This window comes from Hyperoodon ampullatus, assembly GCF_949752795.1.
Source record: "Hyperoodon ampullatus genome assembly, chromosome: 2".
In the NCBI taxonomy this organism is placed as follows: Eukaryota; Metazoa; Chordata; class Mammalia; order Artiodactyla; family Ziphiidae; genus Hyperoodon; species Hyperoodon ampullatus.
This window is the reverse complement of record NC_136915.1, coordinates 162,701,932-162,716,487: the sequence shown is the minus strand read 5'-3', so window position 1 is coordinate 162,716,487 and position 14,556 is coordinate 162,701,932. Positions and strand designations below refer to the sequence as shown.

General features: G+C 38.5%; 1 protein-coding gene across 3 annotated transcripts in view; it reads left to right on the top strand.

Moving 5' to 3' along the window:
- RASAL2 (RAS protein activator like 2) overlaps nucleotides 1-14,556 on the top strand; it is a gene marked incomplete at its 5' end in the record, with an annotated part of 369,286 nt that overhangs the window by 200,702 nt on the left and 154,028 nt on the right. The window lies entirely within an intron of this gene.

Genomic DNA, 14,556 nt, shown 5'->3' with positions numbered 1-14,556 from the left:
TGGTATTATTCTTTGCTTAGTGAACCTAGACATTTAGTCATAGACATTTAGTAGGTAGATAAAACAGAATCATTTATTGTCTCTATGTTTGTTAGTATGGATAATTTTGTGATTTTGTTGTATTTTTGAAAATCAGGCTTTTGGTTTTTTTGTTTGTTTTTCCCTTTTCCTTCATCTCCTTTCATTTTCTAAATGGAGCTCAGATTCTTATTCAGAATTTGAATCCTTTAGTTCTCTTTTTATCCTGTGACATTTATTGCTTTTCTAGACATTAGTCAGGTTAGCAAACACTTTTCTCCAAGGGGTCATACTTGGAAAAATCCTCTCATCCATTGTACTTCTTTAGCATGTGTTGAAACCAGTTTAGGTGTGGGCTTAAATTATACTGCAAACCTTCCTGGATGTAACCATTTTTTAGCCTGTTAGTGTTTCACATACAAGTTCTATGTGAATTGGACTAGCTCAGAGTCACCTTCTTTCAACTCCTTTGCTGTCATTATTTGTAATGTTATGTTGATGACTCTCTTTGCCACTTCTCTAGGGTCCTTTGACTATTCACACTTTGATCCACAAAAGTCAGCTGATTTTTGAGGAAGTGTAATTGTAGTCTGAATAATTATTATGATTTTATAGGAGAGAAATACTTAGTAAATTGTTAAATGTCTCCAACATTCCAGGTACAGGTCCGAAAGACAAACTAAGATGAGGTGGCCAAGATGTGTAATCCAGAGCCAATCCTCCACCTTCTGTCCTTGACAAGTCTGGCAGCCATCTTGACTCATGGCAGTCCATGATCATTTTTGGAGTGGATGTCCTAAATAAGCATTAGGAGCTACGGCCCATAAATATTAGAGAGAAAAGGACTACTTTTAGAGTCATTCTTCCTTACATGCCAATCTAGTGTTGAATTAGATAATTATTCTGTTGTTCTGTTTTTATTTCTCAGTGATTTGTCTTGAGGCAAAATTTCCTGCTATCAGCTATTTAATTGAGCAATTGCTATATATGTAACCTTTTATGCCAGTCCCTAAGAATGAAAAGAGATAGAGATAAGATTTCTGCCTTTAGAAAATTCTTACTTAGTTAGAAAGATAGATTATTGATGCCTATTCACAGTATATGCTATTATTGTTGTATATTGTGTGGCTTTTATTGATTTTTATTTTTTAAAAACACTCATTTATGTGGCAAATAATTATTGAGTGCGAACTATGTGCCAAATGCTGTTTTGGGAACTTGAGATATAGCAGTGAAAAAAAAATAGACATAAACCTCTCCCTTGGTGGAGCTTACATTCTCTTGAGTAGTGACAAGCAATAAGCAAGAGTAATAAGTAAAATATATACTGTGCTAGAAAGTGATAAGTACAGAGAAAAAAATAAAGTAGGGATCAGGGATAGGAAGTGTCAGGGAAGTATAATTTTAGCTAAGGTGACCAAGGAATGCCCCACTGTTGAGTGACATGTGACTAAAAATTTGATAAAAGTGTGGGTATAATGCATGTGGATACCTGTGAGTGAGGGGTTTCGCTCGGGAACAGCTAGTATAAAGTAGGAATATGCTAAGAGTGTTCCAGGAACAGCATAGAGGCCAATGAGACTGGAATGGAATGAACAAGGACGAGAGTAGTTGGAGATGACATCACTGAGCTCTTTGGGAAGCAGATCATAAAGGTTTTGTAGGTCATCGTAGGAGCTTTGGCTTTTACTCTGGGAGGTGGGGAGCCACTGACATCTATACTGAGACTAGGGAAGCAAGAATGGGAGTTTAGAAACTAATTAGGGTGCTACTACAATAATCTATACAAGACATGGTAGAACTTGGGCCATAATGGTATTAGTGGAAGGGCTGAGAAGTGACCAGATTGTATCTGAAGTTGGAGCCAACAAGCCAGTTCGCTGGTTGGATTGGATGTGGGAAGTGAGAAACAGAAGAGTGAAGAATTCTGGCTAGAGCAGCCGGAAGAATGAAATTTTTTAGAATAAGGAAGACTGGGAGAAGCAAGTTTGAAAGTGGGACTGACCAGGAGCTCAGTTTGGACATCTTAAGTTTGAGAATCTTATTAGATACACAGATAGAAATAAGTGAGTCTGGAAATTAAGGGAGAAGTACAGACCGGAGATACTGATTCAGGCTTTTAGCAAATGGATGGTGTTTGAAGCCATGAGATTGAGTGAGATCATCAAGGGAAGTGTATTTAGGTAGAAGAGAAAAGCTTAAGACTAAGCCCTGGAACATTTAGAGGTTAGGAAGATGAGGATGCATTAATAAAGGATGGACCAGAGAAAGAGAAAGAAGATATAGAATTTTGTTTCCAAATAAGTAAGTCAAGTGTGTGGGGAAGCCCTTCTGTTTTTGCAGGGTTCTTTCCCTTTGCAAGCTCTGCATGCTCTTTGTTCCTCACCAGTAGAGGAACCCCAAGGAGGACAGATCAGTTTCTGCAGATGCAAAACCATGGCATACATTTTGATTTCAGGTGTGAGGCAGTCAGCTCTGGAGAAATGCTCACTCATGAAAAACATGCACCTTTTATTCTACCTCAGAAAATTCATAAAAGAAAAGAGCCCTGTGAATATAAAGGATCTGTGAAGAACTTTTGTTAGTGGCTGCCAATTTACTGTCCTTCAGAGATTTCAAACTGGTGAAAAAACATGAGTGTAAAAAGGATGGGAAGGCCTCTATTTCTGCCTCACACATTGTTCAACATGAGCAAGTTCATAGTGATGGGAAACCTAATAAATGTCAAGAACTTAGAAGAAAAAAGTATGTGTGAAGAGGCAGAGTGGGGAGTGGTTAAGCCCAGAATGTACTTCTCACTTGCTAATTCTCAGTCTCTTGCATTCAGCAGCTTACAGATTACCCAAAATACAAAAAATTTATATTTACCCTGGCATTTGGCACAGATTTTGATACAGCAAATTCTTTTCCATTGAAAATGAGATGTTTTCTTAAGGCATATGAACATCTGGCCTGAAGCACCCATTTCCAAATTTAGAAAACCTAGAAAAAACTATTTTCCCCTGGTAACAATATCCAGATTTTAATTTATTCATAAAAAAGATTTTTCAAATTGAAACCATACAAAAGCATGATTTACTGAATTTTCAAAAGGAAATTACTTCTTCAGATGGTAGGGTCTTTGCATACAAACAATACAGGGAGGTATATAAATTGACCACATGAACTAGAACGAGTAAATATTCATTTTCAATGTAAATATAACCTACATGAATTCAACTCTTTTTTAAAAGCCACTGGACACCTTTCAAGAACACTGTTAAATAGAGGAAAAGTGAAAGCTGAACAGTGGACAACATTTTTGTGACGCATACATTTATAGAGGAAAATGTGTCTCTACTACTGCATGTTTTCTGCTGCCTGGCTGGGGGATAGCACAAAGGTGAATTGAGAACCTTGTCCAGTCTGGTTGTTGTGTTTCTTTGACATTCCAGTAAAGTTAATGCTTTGATGCCCAAATGGGCAAAGCAAAGTCAGAGCCTGAAGTGAGCAAGAACCTTGTTTGCAGGTGATGTCAGAAACGTGATCATAAAGCTGGTTTAATTAGAAAGTGCAAACACTCATAAGTGCATGCTTTCTCCCAGACCAGGGCTCGAACCCATGTCCCCTGCATTAGCAGGCAGATTCTCAACCACTGTGCCACCAGGGAAGCCCTATGGTCATTTTAAAAATATTAATTCTTCCCACCTGTGAGCACGGTATATCTTTTCATTTGTCCATGTTGTCTTTAATTTCTTTCAGCATTATCTTATAGTTTTCTGACTACAAGTCTTTTAATCCTTAGTTAGATTAATTCCTAGGTATTTTATTCTTTTTGATACAATTGTAAATGGGATTGTTTTCTTAATGCCTCTTTCTGATAGTTTGTTATTAATGTATAGAAATGCATCAGATTTCTTATGTTAATTTTGTAGTCTGCAACTTTACCAAATTCATTTATTAGTTCTAATAGTTTTTTCTGGTGGCATCTTTAGGATTTTCTATATACAGTATCATGCCATCTACAAGCAGTGACTGTTTTACTTCTTCATTTCCAGTTTGGATTCCTTTCATTTCTTTTTTTCTTGCCTGCTGTGGCTGGGACTTCAAGTACTGTGTTGAATAAAAGTGGACTGAGTGGGCATCCTTGTCTTGTTCCTGATCTTAGAGGAAATGCTTTCAGCTTTTCACTGTCTCGTATGATATTGGTTCTGGGTTTGTCATATATGGCCTTTATTATGTTGAGGTATGTTCCCTTTATACCCACCATGTTGAGAGTTTCTATCATAAATGGATGTTGAATTTTGTTAGAGCTTTTTCCTGCATCTGTTGAGGTGATTGTATACTTTTTATTTTGAGTTTGTTAATGTGGTGTATCACATTGACTGACCTGCAGGTATTGAACTATCCTTGCTTCTCTGGGATAAATCCCACTTCATCGTGGCATATAATCCTTTTATTGTATTGTTGAATTTGGATTGCTAATATTTGCTGAGGATTTTTGCATGTTATGTTCATCAGTGATATTGTCCTGTAATCTTTTTTTTTTTTTTTTTTTGGTCGTGTCTATCTGATTTTGTTATCAGGGCAATGGTGGCCTTGTAGAATGTGTTCAGAAGCGTTCCTTTCTCTTCAATTTTTGGGAATAGTTTAAGAAAGGTGTTAACTCTAAATGTTTGGTAGAATTCACTTGTGAAGCCCTCTGGCCCTGGACATTTGTTTGTTGGTAGTTTTTTTAAAATTATGGATTCAGTTTCCTTCCTGGTAATCAGTATGTTCATATTTTCTGTTTCTTCCTGATTCAGTCTTGGGAGATTGTACATTTCTAGGAATTTGTTCATTTCTTCTAGGTTGTCCATTTCATTGGCATATAATTGTTCATAGTAATCTCATGGTCTATTGTATTTCTGTGTGGTCAATCATAACTTCTTTCATTGCTGATTTCATCTGTTTGATACCTCTCTTTTTATTCATATTTTTTATGAGTCTGGCTAAAGGTTTATCAACTTTTGTTTATCTTTTCCAAGAACCTTCTCTTAGTTTCATTGATCTTTTTTCTTTCTTTTTTTTTTTAGTCTCCTTGTATTTCTTTTTTTTTTTTTAATTTATAAATTTATTTATTTATTTTTGGCTGTGTTGGGTCTTCGTTTCCGTGCGAGGGCTTTCTCTAGTTGTGGCAAGTGGGGGCCACTCTTCATCGCGGTGCGCGGGCCTCTCACTGTCGCGGCCTCTCTTGTTGCGGAGCACAGGCTCCGGACACGCAGGCTCAGTAGTTGTGGCTCACGGGCCCAGTTGCTCCGTGGCATGTGGGATCTTCCCAGACCAGGGCTCGAACCCGTGTCCCCTGCATTGGCAGGCAGACTCTCAACCACTGCGCCACCAGGGAAGTCCCCTCCTTGTATTTCTATTCTGATCTTTATGATTTCTTTCTTTCTCCAGTCTTTGGGTTTTTCTTGTTCTTTCTTTTTTCCTAGTTGTTTTCAATGTAAGGCTAGCTTATTTATTTGAGATTTTTCTTGTTTCTTGAGGTAGGCTTTTATCACTGTAAACTTCCCTCTTAGAACTGCTTCTGCTGCATCCCGTAGATTTTGGATCATTGTGTTTTCATTTTCATTTGTCTCCAGGTATTTTTTGACTCTTTGATTTCTTCAGTGATCCACTGATTGTTTAGTAACATATTGCTTAGCCTCCATATGTTTGTGTTTTTTGCAGTTTTTTTCTTGTGGTTGATTTCTAGTCTCATACTGTTGTGTTTGGAAAACATGCTTGATATGATTTCAGTCTTCTTAAATATAAAATATCTTAAATATATTTGTTTGTGTCCTAGGATGTGATCTATCTCAGAGAATGTTTCATGTGCACTTGAAAGGAGTGTGTATTCTGCTGCTTTTGGATGGACTATTCTATGTATATATCTATTACATTCAAATAGTTAATGTGTTATTTAAGGCCAGTGTTTCCTTATTGATTATCTGTCTGGATGATTTATCCACTGAGGTAAGTGGGGTATTAAAGTCTCCTACGATGATTGTCTTACTGTCATTTTTCCCTTTAATGTTTGCTAATATTTGCTTTATGTATTTAGGTGCTCCTGTGTTGGATGCATATGTATTTGCAAGTGTTACGTCTTCTTGTTGGATTGATCCCTTTATCTTTATGTAATGTCTTCTTTGTCTCTTGTTACAGTCTTTGTCTTAAAGTGTATTTCTTCTGATGTAACTATTGCTACCCTGGCTTTCTTCTCATAGAATTTAGTGTTTTGTTTGGATTCCTTTCTCTCGTTTTGGTGTGTATCTATTATATATTTTTGGTTTGTAGTTACCATGAAGTTCATATGTAACAACCTGTCTATATGTGATTATTTTAAGTTGACAGTCTCTCTTTTTTTTATTTTTAGCTTTTTATTATGAGAATTTTCAGACACAAAGTTGAATAATGCAATACACATCCATGTGCCCATTACAGAACTTCATCAATTGTCATCATTTTGCTAATCTTGCAGAAACAAGTGTTAATTATAATCAGAGATAAAACAGGATTCAAACTTTGTGGAAAACAGTAAAATATACTTTTTTTACCAACAGTCAAATGGTGAAGGTGGGCAAAATCATCACATGGTGCAACATGGTAAAGTAAATAGAGGGTTAAGGTCCTTAATAGAAGGATGCGTCTTGCATGAAAGGAGGTGGGACATATTCTATAGCCCCTTCTTTATGCTGCAGGAAGATTAAGTTGATGATCTCTTAAGTTCGAACACATTTTAACAACCCTACATTTAACACCACCCCCTGACATTTAATGTTTGTGACATCATATTTTACATCTTTTGTTTTGTCTATCCCTTAACTACTTATTGTAGATATAGATGATTTTACTACTTTTGTCTTGTAACCTTCCTACCAACTTTGTAAGTGGTGATTTACTACCTTTACTGTATTTCTGACTTTACAAATAAGATTTTTTCTTTTTGTAATTTTCGTATTTCTAATTGTCATCTTTTCTTTTCCCCTTAGTAAAGTCTTTGAAACATTTTTTGTAAGGCCAGTTTAATGATGATGAACTCTTTTGGCTTTTGCTTTTTTGTAAAACTCTTTATCTCTCCTTTAAATCTGAATGATAACCTTGCCAAGTAGAGGATTCTTATTTGTAGGGGTTTTTTTCCATCACTTTGAATATATCATGCCACTCCCTTCTGGCCTGCAAAGTTCTTGCTGAAAAGTCAGCTAATAGTCTAATGCAGGTGTCCCCAATCCCCAGGCCACAGACCGATACCGGTCCTGGCCTGTTAGGAACCAGGCTGCACAGCAGGAGGTGAGCAGCGGGCGAGCAAGCGAAGCTTCATCTGCTGCTCCCCGTGGCTCCCCATTGCTCACATTACTGCCTGAACCATCCCCCGCATCGCTCACATTACCACCTGAACTACCACTCCCCAATCCATACAAAAATTGTCTTCCACAGAACCAGTCCCTAGTGCCAAAAAGGTTGGGGACCACTGGTCTAATGGTTGTTCCTTTGTACATAACTAGTTGCTTTTCTCTTGCTGCTTTTAAAATTCTCTTGTTACCTTTAATTTTTGCCCTTTTAATTATAATGTGTCTTGTTGTAGATCTCTTTGGGTTCACTTGTTTGGGACTCTCTGTGATTCCTGGGCTTGGATATTTGTTTCCTTTCCCAGGTTAGGGAAGTTTTCAGCTATTATTTCCTCAAATAAGTTCTCTGTCCCCCCACCCCTTTCTTCTCCTTTTGGTACCCCTATAATGTGAATGTTAGTATGCTTGATGTTGTCTCAGAGGTATCTTAAAAACTATCCTTATTTTTTTAAATTCTTTTTTGTTCAGCTTGGGTGATTTCCACTACTCTGTCGTTCAGTTCACTGAGCTGTTCCTCTGTATCATCTAATCTACTTTTGATTCCTTCTAGTATGTTTTTTATTTCAGTTACTGTAGTCTTCAGCTCTGTTTGGTTCTTCTTTGTATCTTCTAACTCTTTGTTAAGCACTTCACTGTGTTCATCCATTCTTGTCCCAAGTTCATTGAGCATGTTTATGATCATTACCTTGAACTCTTTATTGGTTAGATCGCTTATGTCTTCTTTGCTTAGTTTTTCTTCTGGGATTTTTGTCTTGTTCCTTTGGAACATCTTCTATCTCCTTGTTTTGCCTAATTCTCTTTCTCTATATTAGGTAGGTCAGTTACATTTCCCAATTTTGGGTAAGTGGCCTTATGTAGGAGACATCCTATGAAGCCCAATGGGACACTCCCCTCTGGTCACCAGAGCTATGTACTCTAGGGGTGTCCCCTGTGTGGTCTCCATGGGCCCTTCTGTTGTGTTGGAGCTGACTACGATGGGTGGGCTGATAGGCAGGGCTGGCCCTTAGCCCAGAAGGCTGCCAGGCCCTGCCTCATTCAGTGGCTCCCAGCCTGTTGGTCCTAAAGCCATTTTTTAAATTTCACTCCTATGAGCTAGATTTAGATTAACAGCTAAATCATTTCTTAAATGAGGAAACCGGTTCTAAGTCAAGGTATCAGACCACAGTCTCTTCTAAGTTATAAGTGGATGTTTAGATTCCTGATTTGCTCTTTTATCTTCCTCCCCACCCTCATCATGGAACAGTACAGATTAGTTCAGTTTTGTGAAAGGTAATTCCAAGGCAGTGCTTCCCATCTGGTTGTGCAAATTATGTGTTGCCCAGCAACTAGGGGTACATGTCATCTAATTCTCATTGTTGATTTGTCCTTATTTTTTAAAATGTCCAGCAGATGGCAGTAAGGTGTCTTAAATAAAAAATTCCTTTTCTGATTCAGTTAAGTCATTTGTATAGGCTACTGTCAGGGTTGCTGTAAATCCAGAAGACATGGGGAAGGAGAAATCATGAAGGAAGTCAGTGTTTAACTGTGGACCAGCTACTTGCTAAGTTTAGAAACTGTATCATATCTTAATATTTAAGTTAGTCTAACAAACTTTTTTTTTTAACTTAAATAAAATACATTCTATTCTTCAACTTTGACTGTATACTTTTATAACAATCTGGAAGGTCAGGCTAGAATTTTCAAATTTGGTCCCATGTCATGAGAGACCCTACAAACAGGCATGTGGACATCCTGGCTGATACATTCAAGCTCTGTTGGGGTTGGTGCCCCAAAACACCAACCAAGTAGAGCCCTCTAAAATGTGATGCCCAGGTGAGGGGCCTCTCTCGACCAGTCCTAAGGCAATATTAACCTTAGTAAACCACTATGATAGTTGGAGAATTGGGTGGGAATAGTAATGAGTGGCATCAGGAATGGTTTTTGATTCAGCCTGGACTTCTGAAGAGAAAAATGGTGGATTGAACATAAGCATATACTTTGTATTCCTCGCAGAAACCCCACTACAACTATAGTAAAGGGATATTCTTTTAAAGACATGATCCTTCAAGGATAAGGAGAATGACAAAGAAGAAAACAACCACAAAAAACAATAATACATAATAATAAATTGAAAGCTGGAAAGCAAATGGAGTGTGGTAAATGTCCTAGCTGACCTGAGAAAGCCAAATCTTAATCTAGCAACGAAGAAAGCCAAGAACCAACCAGATTTTTACCGCAGAATCTTCAAATAGCTCAGGAATCGATGGCAGCAGGAACACATAGTAGTAGATCCCTCAGTCTTCTCCTCTCCCCCAGACCACTGAATCGTTGCTCTTCCTGCCCCCATCTCTACCCTAATGGAAGGCCGTAGGTTAATTCTCTGGGGGAGAAAACTCAAGGGTCTCTGGACTGGGTTATACCAGGCAAAGTTGAGAGCACAAGGCACTTTACCAAATGCAAGGGAATAAAATGAACACCTGCATACTGAATGATGAGACCCCTCCAACTGTCTCCCTCACTTGCCTTTTACCCTCCAGGCAAGAGATCAGTGCCATGGGGATATTTAACCAGCCCAAGAGGAAAGACCTAAGGACACTGACATTCCCAAAGCTAGTAGTCATCAGAGGGAAAGCCTCTAGCTTGAAAGAAAAAATCCAAAACAAATAAAAAACAAAAGGAAAAAGAAACTTGGAGGAACAGAGGTATGCAGGGAATAGAAAACTTTAAAAAAAATTATAATTATCTTCAGAGAGAGAAAATATTACATATGTGAGACAAGAACTGAATGTTACACAAAGCCAAAATGCTGCTGTGTATTAAAAAAAATTGTAACAGAAATAAAACTCAATAGAAGTGTTAGAAGATGACAATGAGGAAATATCCCAGAAAGTAGAGGGGAAAAAAGATGAAATAATTAGAGTATCAGTTTAGGAAGTCAAAACAATGAGTTCCAGAAAAAGAAAAACAAGGGGAGGAAATCACTAGAAAAATAATTTAAGAAAATTCCCACAACTGAAGGATATGAGGCTCCAGATTGAAAGGAATTACTAAGTGCCTATGACAAGGCACATTTTCGGGAAATTTCAGTTTGTCTCTGATGACAAAGAGGCCGTTTTACAAACTGCCTAAAAAGGAAAAACAGATTACAAACTAAGGATCAGAAATCAGAATGGCTTCAGACTTCTATCAGCAGTTTCAGAAGCTAGAAAACAATGAGGAATGCCTTCAATCTTCTGAAGGAAGATTATTTCAATATAGAATTCTGTATTTAGCTGTAAGTCATGAATTGCACATGAGGATAAAATAAAGACATTTTCAGACATACAAGTTTAAAAAAATTACCTCCTACACATCATTTCTCCTGAAGCTAATGGGATACATTGTTAACCACGAACGAGCAGGATGTGGGATATAGGATAGGAGATCCAGTTCAGGGGTGAGACGGAGAGTGCAAAGTGAACCCAGTTACATAGCTCAGTAGCAGCCGCAGAGTGATGACAGCCAGTTCAGACTGGAGCAGTCAGAAGACTGCCGTGAAGACGTCTCCAAGAAGACCAAATTGATATAACTGAATTAATTGAAACAACAGGAAACGAATTTGGGATCAAATTGACAATAAGGACATAGAAATCTAAGCAAATAAATGATGACAATAACTAAAGCAAGTTTCCATGCTTGTTCAGTACTAGTTGTAATGTCTTCTTAGACTTGAGGTAATAAGCAACATAGATTAATGCTTTTATGACTAAAGCCAGCTTCCTCCCACTTTATTATAAGTATTTAATTCATAAAATTTACTCTATTTTAGAAGCTAGATAAGTTAAAATCAAAATAGCACACTTGAGTCATTCCTGGTTCTGCTCTTTCACTGATTCACTTAACATCCTTCTCCAGTAACTGTCACATTCTAATTTTTAGTATATTATCTGGTCCTAGAACTGACTAGAAGTTAGGACACTTTAGGACTAGCTCAGTTCTTCATCAACCTTTTCTAAAAAGCAGTTTATTTGTGCTCACTACCTAATCATATTTTTCTGTACCTTGAAATCTGATTTCATCTGCCACTGAAATTTCTAGCAGTCTCAGAGATGTGATAAGTTCCGTAACTGCTGTCCTCTTCACCTTCTAACTCTCTTCAGAGTTTGTTGACTTCCCTCCCCTCTTTAGAGCTCTCCTTTCTTGACTTCTGTAACTTTTTTTCTCTTGGTTGTGTTTCTCCCTCGCTGTACCTTCTTGACTGTTTCCCTCTTTGTAAGTGCAGGTATCTAAAGGTCTTGTCCTTACCCTTCTTCGCTTGCTTTGTCCTTTCTCTGTAGACGACTTCACCTGTTTTCATGTTTCCAGATATCATCTTGGTGCCAATAACTTTTAAGTCCCTATTTCTGGCTTTAATTTCTCAGTTCCAGACCTGAATTCCCAGTTGGTCATCTGAACATCTCTACTGGAGCGTTCAAAACTGAAGCCATTCTCTTTGTGTAGTTCCCTTCTTTATCCCCTCCTTCCCCCACAGCCTGTTGTTCTCATGTGATTGCTGTTTCTGTTAAAATGACCACCATCCTTCTAGTCCTCCTAACCTTACATTACTCATTTGTTTCTACCTAGATGTCTTAATAACTACCCATCTATCTCTGCTTGGTTCTATCTTCTTCCTTCATGTTACTCCTTTCACTGCTTTTTTGGCATTAATCTTCTTAAAATCACTATTGAATCATATTACTTTATTTCTTTAAACACTTTTGCCGGATCTCCATTATCTATAGGATGAAATCCAGATTTGCAATAACACTACAGGTCCTCTGGATTCTGACCCAGACTTGGCTCTCTAACTTCCTCTTTCTTTACCCACCACAGATATTCTGGGTCCAGGTCATAGGACTGCTTCAGGTTTCCCGGGCATTCTCATACCTGGGCTTCTGCTCACATTGGGCCATCAGCCTGGATTATCTTGCTATGTTCTCTCACTCCACCACCCTCATCTATGATAGTCCCATTTGTCCTGAAGCCCAATTAGATATCATCTCTTGGCAGTTGTTTCTTTTATTCCACTTATCCGAATTCACAGCATTTATCTCTGATAAACAGCTCCTTTTTTACCTCTAATAATGAATGTATGTCCTTACGCTTTTAACAAGTTGTCGGTGTGTATCTTCTTTACTAGATTGGAACCTCTTAGTTGACAACACTATCTTCATTTTGGTGTCGCCATGGCAACTAGCAGGTTGTTTTGTGCATGGTTGCAGGTTGAGTGAGTGAGTGATTGTTGAGCAAATGACTGACACATTAGAGAAAACTTTGCTTGACTTTTTCAGGTGAGGCACTTCAAAGTGAAAAGTAATCTTAGGTGTGGGAAGTATTTCCCCTCCACCCCCATCCTCTGCAGGGAAAACCACATCCACTTCAGAGAAATATTTTAGGAACGAAATTAGAGAATTAGTATCATTATGCGGCCACAGGGACTATAAACAGTTATACAGTCACAGCTGGTGGTTCTGATAAATGCAAAGTTGGTATGCGCCATTGTCCAAGTTAACAAGTCATAGCGTCAAGTGTACCTGGTTGCAAATGTCAGATCTGAACTCTTAGATTGTGCTGCTGGTTAATATTGTAACCATAGTTGTGTTAGTGAGCACAGCATCTGTGCTTTTTTTTTAAAGATTTTGTTGGTAGTAAATAGCTTTTATTAAATATTTTCTGGTTCCTATACAGAATGGTAAGATAAAATATGTTCTTTTAATAATAGAAAATGATCTTTTTATCCTTTCTGCTGCATTTCAAGTTGATAGCATACACGTGTGTGCTATTGTTGGCGTTTCGGTTAAGAGATTAATTAATTAGTCTATCAAAATCACAGGAGCAGATTTAGCAGTTATCTCACAGGTAGGAAGCTTACTGCTTTAGGAAAGAAAGTTCATACCTGTGACTGGAACTCTCCATTATCTCTGAAAGGATTGCCTTTATCAGAGGCAGTTGTGAGGCAGTGGAAATGACACAAGCTTTGAAGTTGCCCTAACTGGATTCAAATTCCATCTCTTCTCATCATTTTTTTTTTTTTAAGATTTTTTTGTGTGTGTGATGTGGACTTTTTTTTTTTTTAATTATTATTTTTTTTCTGTGGTACACGGGCCTCTCACTGTTGTGGCCTCTCCTGTTGCGGAGCACAGGCTCCAGATGCGCAGGCCCAGCGGCCATGGCTCACGGGCCCAGCCGCTCCGCGGCATGTGGGATCCTCCCGGACTGGGGCATGAACCTGTGTCCCCTGCATTGGCAGGCGGACTCCCAACCGCTGCGCCACCAGGGAGGCCCTGGACCTTTTTTTTTTTAATTAATTTTTATTGGGGTGTGGTTGCTTTACAATGTTGTGTTAGCCTCCACTGGACAACAAAATGAATCAGCCATACACACACAGATACCCCCTCCCTTGAAGTGGACAATTTTTAAAGTCTTTATTGAATTTGTTACAATATTGCTTCTGGTTTATGTTTCGGTTTTTTGGCCCCAAGGCCTATGGTGTCTTAGCTCCCCAAACAGGTATCGAACTCACACTCCCCGCATTGGAAGGCGAAGTCTTAACCACTGGACCACCAGGGAAATCCCCTCTTCTCATCATTTTTAACCGTCAGCCTCAGCTTCCTTATCTGAGGAGATGTTTATTATGATTTGAAAGAAGAATGCATGACCAACAACATAAATTTTAGTAATTTATTTATTTTTGCTGTGTTGGGTCTTCGTTTCTGTGCGAGGGCTTTCTCTCTAGTTGTGGCAAGCGGGGGCCACTCTTCATCGCGGTGCGCGGGCCTCTCACTATCGCGGCCTCTCCTGTTGCGGAGCACAGGCTCCAGACGCGCAGGCTCAGTAGCTGTGGCTCACGGGCCTAGTTGCTCCGTGGCATGTGGGATCTTCCCAGACCAGGGCTCGAACCCGTGTCCCCTGCATTAGCAGGCAGATTCTCAACCACTGCGCCACCAGGGAAGCCCCCAACAACATAAATTTTGATTTGAGACAAACTTCAATTCTCTCTGACTCATGGAACCAGTGAGATTATAGAAGTGTTATGTTTCTCATTTTGCTTGGACAGGTTTAAACCAACCCAATAAAGAAATTTCAGGTATGGCATCTTAGGAAGCATCCTGTCTCTGTATCTCATGACTTTACTCATTTGTTTTTTCCATTTTTACTTGCACAGTTTGGCAAATTCCTTTCTTCTAAAGTA